Below are 12,607 nucleotides of genomic sequence, written 5' to 3' on the forward strand. Positions count from 1 at the left end.
GCCAGTACAGTCACAGAGACTGGAGACAAGGCCAGTACAGTCACAGAAACTGGAGACAGGGCCAGTACAGTCACATAAACTGGATACATGGCCAGTACAGTCACAGAGACTGGGGACAAGGCCAGTACAGTCCCAGAGACTGGAGACAAGGCCAGTACCATCACAGAAACTGGAGACAGGGCCAGTACAGTCACATAAACTGGATACATGGCCAGTACAGTCACAGAGACTGGAGACAAGGCCAGTACAGTCACAGAGACTGGAGACAAGGCCAGTACAGTCACAGAGACTGGAGACAGGGCCAGTACAGTCACAGAGACTGGAGACAAGGCCAGTACAGTCACAGACTGGAGACAAGGCCAGTACAGTCACAGAGACTGGAGACAAGGCCAGTACAGTCACAGAGACTGGAGACAAGGCCAGTACAGTCACAGAGACTGGAGACAAGGCCAGTACAGTCACAGAGACTGGAGACAAGGCCAGTACAGTCACAGAGACTGGAGACAAGGCCAGTATGGTCACAGAGACTGGAGACACAGACAGTACAGTCACAGAGACTGGAGACAAGGCCAGTACAGTCACAGACTGGATACATGGCCAGTACAGTCACAGAGACCGGAGACACAGCCAGTACAGTCACAGAGACTGGTGGCAGGTTGCCAGGTCGGTAATCAGATAACATGAAGATGAATACAAAGATGAATTCAAATTATGTTGCAAAATTGATGTGACGCATGATCTAATTAGCATATGTGACGGTGACTAGGACCATCAATAATACACTTCTTCTGTTTACAATCACAACTGTACATGCATTAGCTGAAAGTAAATGTTGCATATTTACATGTGTGAGCAGTGTTTGTACTCCTCTCCTCTGTGTGTGTGTGTCTGTCCGTGTTAACATGAGCCATGTGGTAGGTGGTAACAGTATCTCTATGCAATGTTACATTTGGCACCAGCCTGCAGATTTTCTACTGCTCTGCAAGTTCCAAGAGGCTATACCTGCACCAAGATCTCACATATCAATGTGTTTCTTACAATACTACATTACTCAATCAAGCTGCAAGTTTGTTAAGCATGCTGTTCTCAGCTGAGCTATATAGAGAGAAAGGTTGTGTGTAGTAATATTGAAGCCACATGTTGTTGGCACAGCTGAGATAATCCATGGCCGGCAGTGAGGGTGATGAGCCAGCCAATACACCAGCAAGCAGGAGTCTGACTAATAGACTAATCCATACACAGCCTCCTGGGATTCTCGACCTACTCAGAGCAATTACAATATATAAGGTTTTCCCAATTACCAACTTCAAGTGTGCTATTTTGAAGAGATGAGCTCTATTCCCAGTCTTTTCCACCTGTACAAGTCATTAGTAAATACACAGAGGTAGGCTCCATGTGGCTGCTTTCTCCAACAATTAATACTGGCATTATACACACTGCACATCAAACAGACAGATTGTATTACCTCCAACAAACATGCTGGTGACCAGATTGGGAGAAGGGTGGTGCAGATAGGCTCATTGGGGCGCTGCAACACCTGACACACAAAACCAACTGACAACAGATATGAATGGAATCACTGGCAGCAGTCAGTCGGCATCATGAAATATTTCTTATCACCTGACTTTTCAGGGGGCACCATATCCTGGTTAGGAATCATTTGACATTGATAGAATAAACAGAACAACAGTTAGAAGTTCCCACACCAATATGTTGAACATTAATCCCAAATCAATACAACATATGATATACCTGGTGTTTCACACATAACAAACACAAAAAATGTAATTTTACATTTAATTTAATATTTAATTCATATTTCCTGTCTCACACTATTGCTTGTTTCTTTTTTTAACAAAAAGCTGAAACACTGCATGCAAACAAAACCATTTGCAGAACTTGAAACACCTCTCCCGGACACAGCCTGTGTGATGCACATGGCCTGTCCCCAAGCCTTCATTCTTGTCTTGTAAAGCTGAAGAAGTCTACATGAGTCAATCCCGAGTAGGGTTGGACGGGTAGGCAGTAAATCCTTTGAGACAGGGTGAGTAGCAAATATTAAATAAACTATGAATAATGTAAAATTAACAAATATTTACTTATTCTGTCTGACACTATTGCTTACTTTATCTGAGGGTAAGGTTGAGGGAGGTCGATTTGTCCACTAACAGCTTGTAGTGGTCACTTAGACCTTTTGTGTAATTCACATATGGCAACCTATAACCTCAATAGGCATCCTGTGCAAATGACTGGTAATTCTTACCTGAGAATAACCATGCACATAATGATAAAGCATTACTGACAATCAAGACTTAACAAGATACTTTCAATGTACAAGTGTGACATTTGGCGAGCAAAGTTCATCTGCACCGATAGGACGTCATCCTCATGATGTCTGGTTCATCAAAACATCATGTGTGTAGCATCCGGCAGGATCCATTGCACATCAACAGCTACTGTCGCTGGACACAGGTGGAGACTGGAGCAGGACGTACATGAGCTTGGTATACTGCATCATCCAGCGTGAAGACTGCTGGGGTCATGAAGGGATAGAATAATCGCACTTCCAAGTTTGACGGACAAAAATGTATATGTTGTTTAAAGGAACCCCATAAATATCACAACCCGTGTGTCCCTTCAACACTCCTCCAAGAGGGGAAAGCTCAGGTGGTGACTGAGACATCTCAGTCATAGTGACTAGTGAGGACTAGTGAGGACAGATACTTAAGACAGTCCATGAGTCGTCTGGGCGTCTGAGTCTGCTGAAGGAGCAACATCCAGTGAGTTATCACCAGAATGATAGTCTAAAACTCGAGGTTGTAGAACAAGCAGTGGTCATCTCATGCGTACTGCTTGCTGGTCTGGAAGATGGGCGACCCAGCTCAAAGGACGATTAGAAGGTGAAAGGTGCTAAACATCGTCAAGAGACTCTGTTGCAGACATTCAATTCATCTGAAATTGTTTGGCAGTTAACTGCAAAAGCTGAACAATCACTTGATGCTTTTAAGAATTGACATCAACTGTACACAACGGATGGCATTGTTGTAAAGAGCTGAAGTTGACAAAGGCTGCATCAGGAATTGCATTGTGCACACAGATTACTACAAACTCTGAGTTGGGTATTCACAACAATGAAGTAACATCCATGAAGATCCGGGTTAGAATAGTAACCCATGATATTGCCGAATTACATGGATCGATGCTCACGATATCAATCACTGGATTGTCTTGTCCAGACTCAGTTATTGACAGACCTCTGTCATACAGCTGGAATATTGCTGAGTGCAATGTTAAGCAACAAACAAACACGCAAACAACCACGAAGTAAAGTGCAGGTACAAGGAGCATGCGCCAGATGAGCAACAGAAGTGGCAAGTGGTTGGAATTACAAATGTCGTGACGAGCATCATGCAACATTGTGGGATGATCTATCAGTGGCTGATTCGTCACCATTACTTGGGAGTGTGGAATGAGCAAATGACAAATGGCAGTATCCATGGAGAACATATCTCTGTCATCAATGGTGAAAAAGGGAGATTCTTGCCCATCTAAAGAACATTGTCATCGAGCGGAGGACCCTGGAAAACAACTGAAGTGAATGGATGAGCATGAGTCTTAAGGTCAGGTGCTTCAGTTTCTTAAGGCCAGTGAAGGACACATCCAGGCATGAAGCCATGGAGCCAATCACAGGTGCAGGTGGAAACTGGAGAGTGGATAAATCTTTACTCACCATGCTGAAGACTGACGGGGAAGGTCAAACGAAGAGGAGGTTGGACACCATACAGCAAGCGCTGTCATCATCGAGACGATTAATGGATTCAGTGTGGTTGAGTTGACCCTCATCATTGTAAGGAGTAAAGGAACATAAATCAGCTGGTGGAAGAGAATGGCAATGGCGTCTGAGGAACAGACGTAAGCACCAAAGGCGTAGACTAAAAAGAGGAGCTGAGGTTTCAGTAGCAGGAGACATCTGAGGTGCTCTGGGTTGAGGTGACTGAAATGTACCTGAGCAAGGAACCAGTGAATGGCTGGCACAAATGCCAGGGATGATTGAAAAGTGTGGCATCCTGTGCAGACAGAATGTGTCTGAGGGGATGGAGGATGATTCCATGAAGAATGTTTAGGTGCCTGGGAACACCTTGTTGATGAACGTAAATGACGTCTGGTCAGAGGTGTCGGATGATTTTATGCAAAGTCCAGAAGATGGAAAGGGTGCTAACCATGCATGCCTGATGAACCCCATCCGCCGACGGGTCACAGATGTTTAGTAACAGGTGTTGCAGAGGTAGACGTAGCAGGTGAAACAGTCATCACAACTGGCAAGACATCTATATCCAAGTGGTCTTGGGTGATTGTCAGCCACAGTAGAAATTTTGTATGTGCTGCTCTGACCCTCGCTTCTGGCATGCCTGCAAATAAGCCTTAGATTCTGTGAACAAAGAGGCAGCAAACACTGTTAACACCCAGCTGTCTTTGAGCGCACAGGCTGCAAGTCAGGCACAAGTCGAGGGGGTCCTCAACACAACTTGCACACCTTCTGCAACAAGATTTAAACATGCAATTCTGCAGACATAAAAAATAATGTACTAAGTATGTTTGTATAGCAAGTACTTACCACCTGCTTAACCTTGAAGTCATTGAGAACAAAGCTTGTCTAACAATGCTAAAAATCAAAATGGTGGGATCGTGTAGAGAAGGATAAAAAGCAAACGGCAAGGCAATCCAATCGTAATGTTGATAAAAAACAGGTGGAGATTGCCAGTCTATCACAGAGCAATTTCCAACGTGTGTTTCAAGTTCCGCAAATGGATTTGAACATTTCAATAATATCACATCAAATTGTTTTACATGTATGTGGTAGGAATGTAGAGCATGTTGGCAGGGTGCAGAGGGACAAAGCATCACAATCAGTGCAAGGCGGGGATCATGACAGAAGTTGCAGGCTTATGTATTTAGATCCATCTATCCACCCATCCATCCATTCTGTTAGCTTTCTCTCAGTTTAACCTCCATCTCATGTCACACTGCATGCTTTTGACTTTCAGCACTCTTTGCCCCAGTGCGCACCGGCCCAGGCTATTTTCTCACTGTTAGACAAAGCTGGCCACAGCTACAAGTTCAAATGTTTAGATTGTATACATTTTATAATTACTTTCTACTTTACTTCTCAAGGAAGGAATATCTCTTTTTGTTTATCTATTGCTGATCCTGAATTAGTTTCTCATCATGTGAGATTTTGGATGGACATGACATTCATTCATACTTCGGTTAGTTGATAATGTATTGCATGATGTTGTATATATGGATGATTTCAACTTAATGTGATGGGTTGTGTAGTGCAGTTCTGATTTGACTGATTAGAAATATAATGTATCTCGTATATACTTTTGTTGTTGATGAACTGGATGTGCAGTGAGTTATTGTGATGATCAGTACAATTAATCATCCAACTAACTAAAGTTATATCAACTGAATATGTTATGCCATATAAAGGTGAATGTATGTCTGTATGTTTGATATGAGTGATTGATGTATCTGGTTCAGATGTTTGAGCGTTGTATGTTTGATATATCTGCATACATATTTATTAATTATATGCAGAGGTGTCACTGGCAACATTTGCCGAGTGTGTGTGTACCAGCTAGAGTACATAACGGTGTTACCAGCATGGGCTTGACCAGTGTGGTATGTAATATCATATCATATACTTTCTGTGTATTTTGTGTTCCATGTTATTGTAATAATACCTCAAGTTTAATACAGATTGTTCTTTTGTAGCTCTGTATCTTGATGCATTGTACAAATATGTGCATTACTATATAGGTTTATAAATACAAAAGGAACTTATTGTACACATATATGAGATTCTATATTATAATGGTGTATGTGGTTACTTCATTGTTTCCAGCTGACATATGTACATACATATGTACTCCATAAACATCATCAGCCTCACACCCCACCACTGTTGGTGTTCATTTGGGATGCTACCCCCTACCCATACTGTCTAATCCTGTCAGTTTCCCCTATCAGCCTAAACATAGCACTGTTACAACTATCTTACGAGAAGCTGTTTAAAAATGGCAACAATCTTTTTGTTAAATATCACTGAATGATTACCTATATGCTTTATATGGTCATCTGCAGAGCCTTCTAAACACCACATTCTATATACATATGATCCTCTGATGTTGGTCACAGAGGGTGTGCACATCAAAACACCCATAACTAATGATGACTGCATACACTGCCTGTGTCATATGGTATTGTGAAGTGAAGACAATTACATAAAAAATGGTCAGCTTATTGATGTTTAGTTTTTGTATGTGATTGTTTATAATGTACATGTAGTAGCAATGCTATTACAATCAGTTTGTGCCTACTTTATGTCAACACAAGAAACCAAAAAGTCAATAACAAAGGAAATAATCTTTCCTGTTTTCCCAATCCACTGAACTATATAATAAGAAATTCCCTATGAGGTGATGACTGCAAAGAGAGAATAGTGAGTGAATATCAGTAAGACATTACGTACATGTATGTCCAGCAGTAACAGAGATTAGGTAACAAAGAGGATTTTTTTCAAACTTGTAACACTCATTTCCTTTTGTATCTTGTGCATGGTGTGCGATGTGTCAGGTGCTATCTTGTTTCAGATGTTGTTAAACTGAGCCAGTGTGTCTGAGATCATCTACATCAGAAAACAAGTGATATTTCCAGTTTGAATATGGTATGTGAGAGTAATCCTAACCTTTGTTTTCCCAGAGATGTTTGTTGTAATTTTTGCTTAGTGTACCAGGAGGAAACAGTAGACATGGGGCCAAATGTATCCTACTTAGTGAAAAGTGTCAGGAGAAGGGAGTGATAATGTGTTTAGCTGGGTCAGGGTGAAGAGAGCACACAACTTATCTACTAAAACATAACATTTACTCTAGCTGCAGGCCTTGTGAGAAAGAAAAGTCCACGTCTGAATCTTTAGTGTCCATAGATGAATGCATTGCATCTAAATCTTCTCTCCCCATTTAAAGGGATTGAACTGTGAATGAGGTCAGGAAGCCATTTGTACAAGATATGGATTAGATTCAGGATCGAGTCATAACATTTGGATGAAGACCACCTGCTGACTGGTACTGCTGTTAGTTCATACAGAGTTACTCCCCTTTCTTCTGACTCCATCTTTGGCTTTCACTCTGCCAACCATTACATTTGTTGCCATTACTGCAGTGATTTGTATTGCAGCATTATGTCAAATCCCCAGTTACACTGAGCTGACAAAAGTAATGAGCTACCAAAGATGCTTGAATAAATTAATCACATGTTAATGCTTCTTTCTGCCAGTACCAGACCGAGTCAGTGAGGCAGCAAAGAGAAGCACTGTTTACAGCAAACAGATGGTCCTATCTGGACAACACCCTCAAATCAGTTGGAATTATACACAAAATACAACAAATTCATCTTTTACTAATTTGCACCATCAGTAGTCTTGCTTTTTCCTAATCATAGTCATGCTATCTGCCTTCCAAGGCAAAGAACACAGCATGTTAATATGATCTCATACCAAACAATATCGAGATAACCTATTTGGACAGCGGCAAAGGTGCACAAAGCAGTCAGCAGAGGATTTTTGACTTTATTCCAGAAATCCTATTGGAGTCATTCTCAACTGCAGTCACTTGTTCCACTTATGCCCACCCAAAGCCTGACCAAGTTGCCTGTACCAAGCTAGCAACTTTCACCTGTATTTAAATCTGTCTATACTAAACTCAGGGGCAAAAGAAACTATACTATTTTTTTATGTAACTGAAAATTGAAAGATCTGTTGTTACATTTTATTGTGTCTATTTAACCATCACTCATTCCTGCAAGAGTTTGTTCCAAGTAATCTGTGACTGGGTAATTTTGTGCAATAGATTCATTCAATGGAGACTGGGGTAAGAAATGAATTTGTAACCACATGACCCCTACCATGTTTTAAATGTTGTAAATTTGTGGTGAAAATGCTTATTTATTAATTGTTGTAGATAGATCCCATCAGCAGTTGTTTATTGAGCAAAAGGTTATTTTAATTTTATAAGTTATAAATAAATTTATACCTAAAAAATAAAACCATGTAGAAGTATTCTTTGAGTGCTGACTAAGCGCCTGTTCAGTTATATATATAAGGAAGGGTTGTCTTAATAGTTGTAAAATAGTAAGGGTAGTCTGAGTAGTATTAAAGATAGTCTGGATACTAATATATGTACAATTTCTTTCAATTCAAATTCATTGTAGGGAATGCAGTCTAATATTCCACTTTTGGACGTATTATTACATAGACTTTAATACACCAGCTGGCGACAATAAGGCAAGGTATAACTACTCAACAACAAAAGTTCCTGTGCCACCAATATTTAAGTGTATTTATTAAACAAGTAAAGTTTGATTTTCAGTATTGTAGTACATGTATGGATTCAAGTCACAAAACACAACTGCTACAGAAAAGCATGCATTCCATGTAAAAGTTGACTTTTATGCAAGCCCCATGCATTTCACTTATATATATGATCTTGTTTCTTTTGTCCCTCAGTTTAACTAATTTAGGTTAAAATTGAATTCTTTTTCAAATGAAACTGTATTGCTGTATTGGCCATTTCAGGTATTGCCATGTGAGCATTTTAGCTAGTTGTTGATCTTGTTTATTATTGAATTTCACTACCTTTACATATGAAATGCCTGCAAATCTAATTTGGTTAAATCCATCAGTATTTGCTTTCTGGCAAAGTTATCACCCAGAAACCAGTCTTTCACCTTTTCATCACTGGTCAATTTTGCTGGTCATCAAACTAATCATCCAATCCTACAACAATCTTAATATTCTCCCATTATCATCCAGTAACCAGTCACAGATTAGTTGCATCTCACCTTATTGATATTGACCAATATTGACCTATGGAACTTGATCTGGGTTTTACGTAGAACTATCAAACTATCAAACTATAAAATTTGGTTGCATAAATAAGCAACATTGGCTGTCTAATTTTCAATATATATTATTGTGAAAACTTACTAAATTCTGTATCCCACTTTTGCACTCACTAAAGGTCATATTCTAGTCCAATCTAGAATCTGGCACAGATATAAATGTCATGTAGTGACTTGATATATGATTGGTCAGATGCACCAGGAAATAAGATGAGATAGTAGTTGGATCAAGAAAATCATAGTTGGTGTATAGGGCTCATTCAGTGATGGGGTTCCCTGACTGTCAATTTCAGCTGTTCCCTCTTTTGCCAAATTTGTCCCCTCTGTTGCTTGTAATCAGATTACCTGTGTCCAACACTGGCCAAAGATTTGTGTAGAAGTAGGCTTACACATGTAGCATGTGCAGTCCGGTGGACAACTTCTGTCAGTCTCCCAGCCTGCTGTTGTGTCCCAGCCTGCCTGAAGGTCTGCTACAGTCTTAACTGGTATACCTAATTGTTGCACTAATGGGACGTGGTGCCTGTGTTGGTCGTCTTGTTCATGGTCGAAAATAACTATGCATCACGGTTTCCATCTTCCATCAAGTTGCATCAGTGCCATTGATGAAAGTGATGGGTAATTGAGAACGACTCTATGCCTACTTCACTTCAAAGGGTCTGCGTGGCCACCATGCTCTGCCCATGATGGTGGTGTATATGTGGCTGCAGTGACCAAGGTGGCAGTGGTGTCCATGGTGTATGGGGTGGGATTCCATGTGGGTATGGAATTATTATAATTATATATATAATTAGGGATAGAGTTGATAGTGAAGATTACTTCTGTTGAAAATCTGAAGATTTTATAGTGTGATGAAAGCTAAAATAGGGGATAATGGCTTTGATGTAATAGAGATAGGGTATTTGCCAGAATTATAGAGCTCATGCAAGGCTCAGTAGCTTATCTTAATATTTACACATTACACTTAAGTAATCAAGATCTTGACAAAACAAATGACGGGAAAAACAGGCGAGCGAGCCTGCATGTTTGCTGTTTCATTCCTTCTCAGCCACTAACATGATATACTGTATATTGTACATGACACACTATGTATACTCACATGCAAAAGAAACGCAAGTGGTTTTAAGCAAATAGGTAACAAACACGGAACCATAAACTGATACCAGTTTTAGCATGTAGTGAAACCTGATGGTGTTATCAATTTTTTGGTTGCATTTTGGAAGCCCCGAGTAATAAACCCAACATAAAAAACAAATTGCCGAAACGCACCATTTCAATGAAAATGTGGGTATCATGCACCCATTTCTCGCGAAATCGAAAATGCACGAACTGTCATGAACTGTACTGGGTATAAAACTGTGGCCCTACCACTTGGACCACTTGGACCTACCACTCCTTGGTCAACAATGCCACGCCTAACTCAAATTCAGAGAAACCAGGCTATTGGACGTTTGGAAGCTGGAGAGTCTGTCCAAGATGTTGCCCGTCATTTCAACGTTAACATAACCACAATTTACCGTCTCCTGCATCAATACAATGCCACACAGACCACAGATGACCTTCCTTGGAGCGGTCGTCCTAGGGTCACCACACCTCTACAAGATCGGCAGATTACCAGCACCAGCGACATCCGTTCCTAACTGCAAGTGACAGTGCTCGACAGACCATAGGAACACATAATCGACACATAAGCCGGGACACTGTGATCTGACGTCACCATTCCAACAACCTCAGATGTCGCCGACCAGCACATCGTCCTGTTCTCCAACCACGGCATCGACAAGCACGACTTCAGTGGTCACAGGGTCATCGCAATTGGCATCACCATGAGTGGAGGTGTGTCATCTTCTCTGATGAAAGTCGCTTTTGTTACTCCCATGCAGTTGGAAAAGTCAGAATTTGGCGGTGTCGAGGTGGTCGTTTCGCTGACAGAAACGTTGTGGAAAGGGATCCATGGGGTGGACGTAGCGTCGTGAAATGGGCAGGGATTGGAATAAATGCGAGACTTTGACCCATGAGCTTTCTGAAGGTTGGTCAAGGTCGGGGACACGGCATCACTGCTCAGTGGTAAATCTACCAAGTGATCAGATCCAACGTTGTTCCATTTTATGCACAACATCAACAACACATTTTCCAGCAGGACAACACTTGTCCCCATGCTGCCAGAGCTACCATGGCCTTTCTGCAACAACACAACATCCATGTTCTACCGTGGACAGCCCTCAGCCCTGATCTGAACCCCATCAAACACTGGTGGGATGAGGTTCAAAGGCGTCTGCACAATGTGCGCCCAGTCCCCAGAACTATGCACAGCTGCTCTGGATGTGTGCAGGAGGATCCCTAGGGCCTTCACAAATCGTCTGATCCACTCAATGTACAGGAGATGTGTGGCAGTGATCAATTCTAATGGTGGTCACACCAGGTATTGACTGATATTTTGGGTATTGACCCAAAACTGTGTAAGCCCTCAACATTTAAAAAAAACAATTATGTCGTCTGCCTTTTAATCCATTAAACTGTCTTCAGTCAAATTTTTGTTTTGATTTTTGTCAATCTTGCCCTATTAGTCTTTCTTGTCTTTACTGTTGAAAATAAATAACATGTATACTGCATACTCGACTTGAATGTGATATACTGTATATTGTACATGACACACTATGTATTGAATGTGATATACTGTATATTGTACATGACACACTATGTATTGAATGTGATATACTGTATATTGTACATGACACACTATGTATTGAATGTGATATGCTGTATATTGTACATGACACACTATGTATTGAATGTGATATACTGTATATTGGACATGACACACTATGTATTGAATGTGATATACTGTATATTGGACATGACACACTATGTATACTATGGTATACTGAATACTGCATGTGAGATACAGAATGTGTCTCCTCCATTAAACTGTCTTCAGTCAAATTTTTGTTTTGATTTTTGTCAATCTTGCCCTATTAGTCTTTCTTGTCTTTACTGTTGAAAATAAATAACATGTATACTGCATACTCGACTTGAATGTGATATACTGTATATTGTACATGACACACTATGTATTGAATGTGATATACTGTATATTGTACATGACACACTATGTATTGAATGTGATATACTGTATATTGTACATGACACACTATGTATTGAATGTGATATACTGTATATTGTACATGACACACTATGTATTGAATGTGATATACTGTATATTGTACATGACACACTATGTATTGAATGTGATATACTGTATATTGTACATGACACACTATGTATTGAATGTGATATACTGTATATTGTACATGACACACTATGTATTGAATGTGATATACTGTATATTGTACATGACACACTATGTATTGAATGTGATATACTGTATATTGTACATGACACACTATGTATTGAATGTGATATACTGTATATTGTACATGACACACTATGTATTGAATGTGATATACTGTATATTGTACATGACACACTATGTATTGAATGTGATATACTGTATATTGTACATGACACACTATGTATTGAATGTGATATACTGTATATTGTACATGACACACTATGTATTGAATGTGATATGCTGTATATTGTACATGACACACTATGTATTGAATGTGATATACTGTATATTGGACAT

The 12,607-nt window shown here is 40.2% G+C and overlaps 1 protein-coding gene across 2 annotated transcripts in view; it reads right to left on the reverse strand.

Annotated features, from left to right (window-relative positions):
* LOC139466660 (uncharacterized) overlaps positions 1–12,607 on the reverse strand; it is a 345,287-nt gene that overhangs the window by 184,674 nt on the left and 148,006 nt on the right. The gene's annotated exons all lie outside the window — the stretch shown is intronic.

The sequence above is a fragment of the Haliotis cracherodii genome, unplaced genomic scaffold, assembly GCF_022045235.1.
Source record: "Haliotis cracherodii isolate W230 unplaced genomic scaffold, xgHalCrac1.p SCAF_19, whole genome shotgun sequence".
NCBI classification, from domain to species: Eukaryota; Metazoa; Mollusca; class Gastropoda; order Lepetellida; family Haliotidae; genus Haliotis; species Haliotis cracherodii.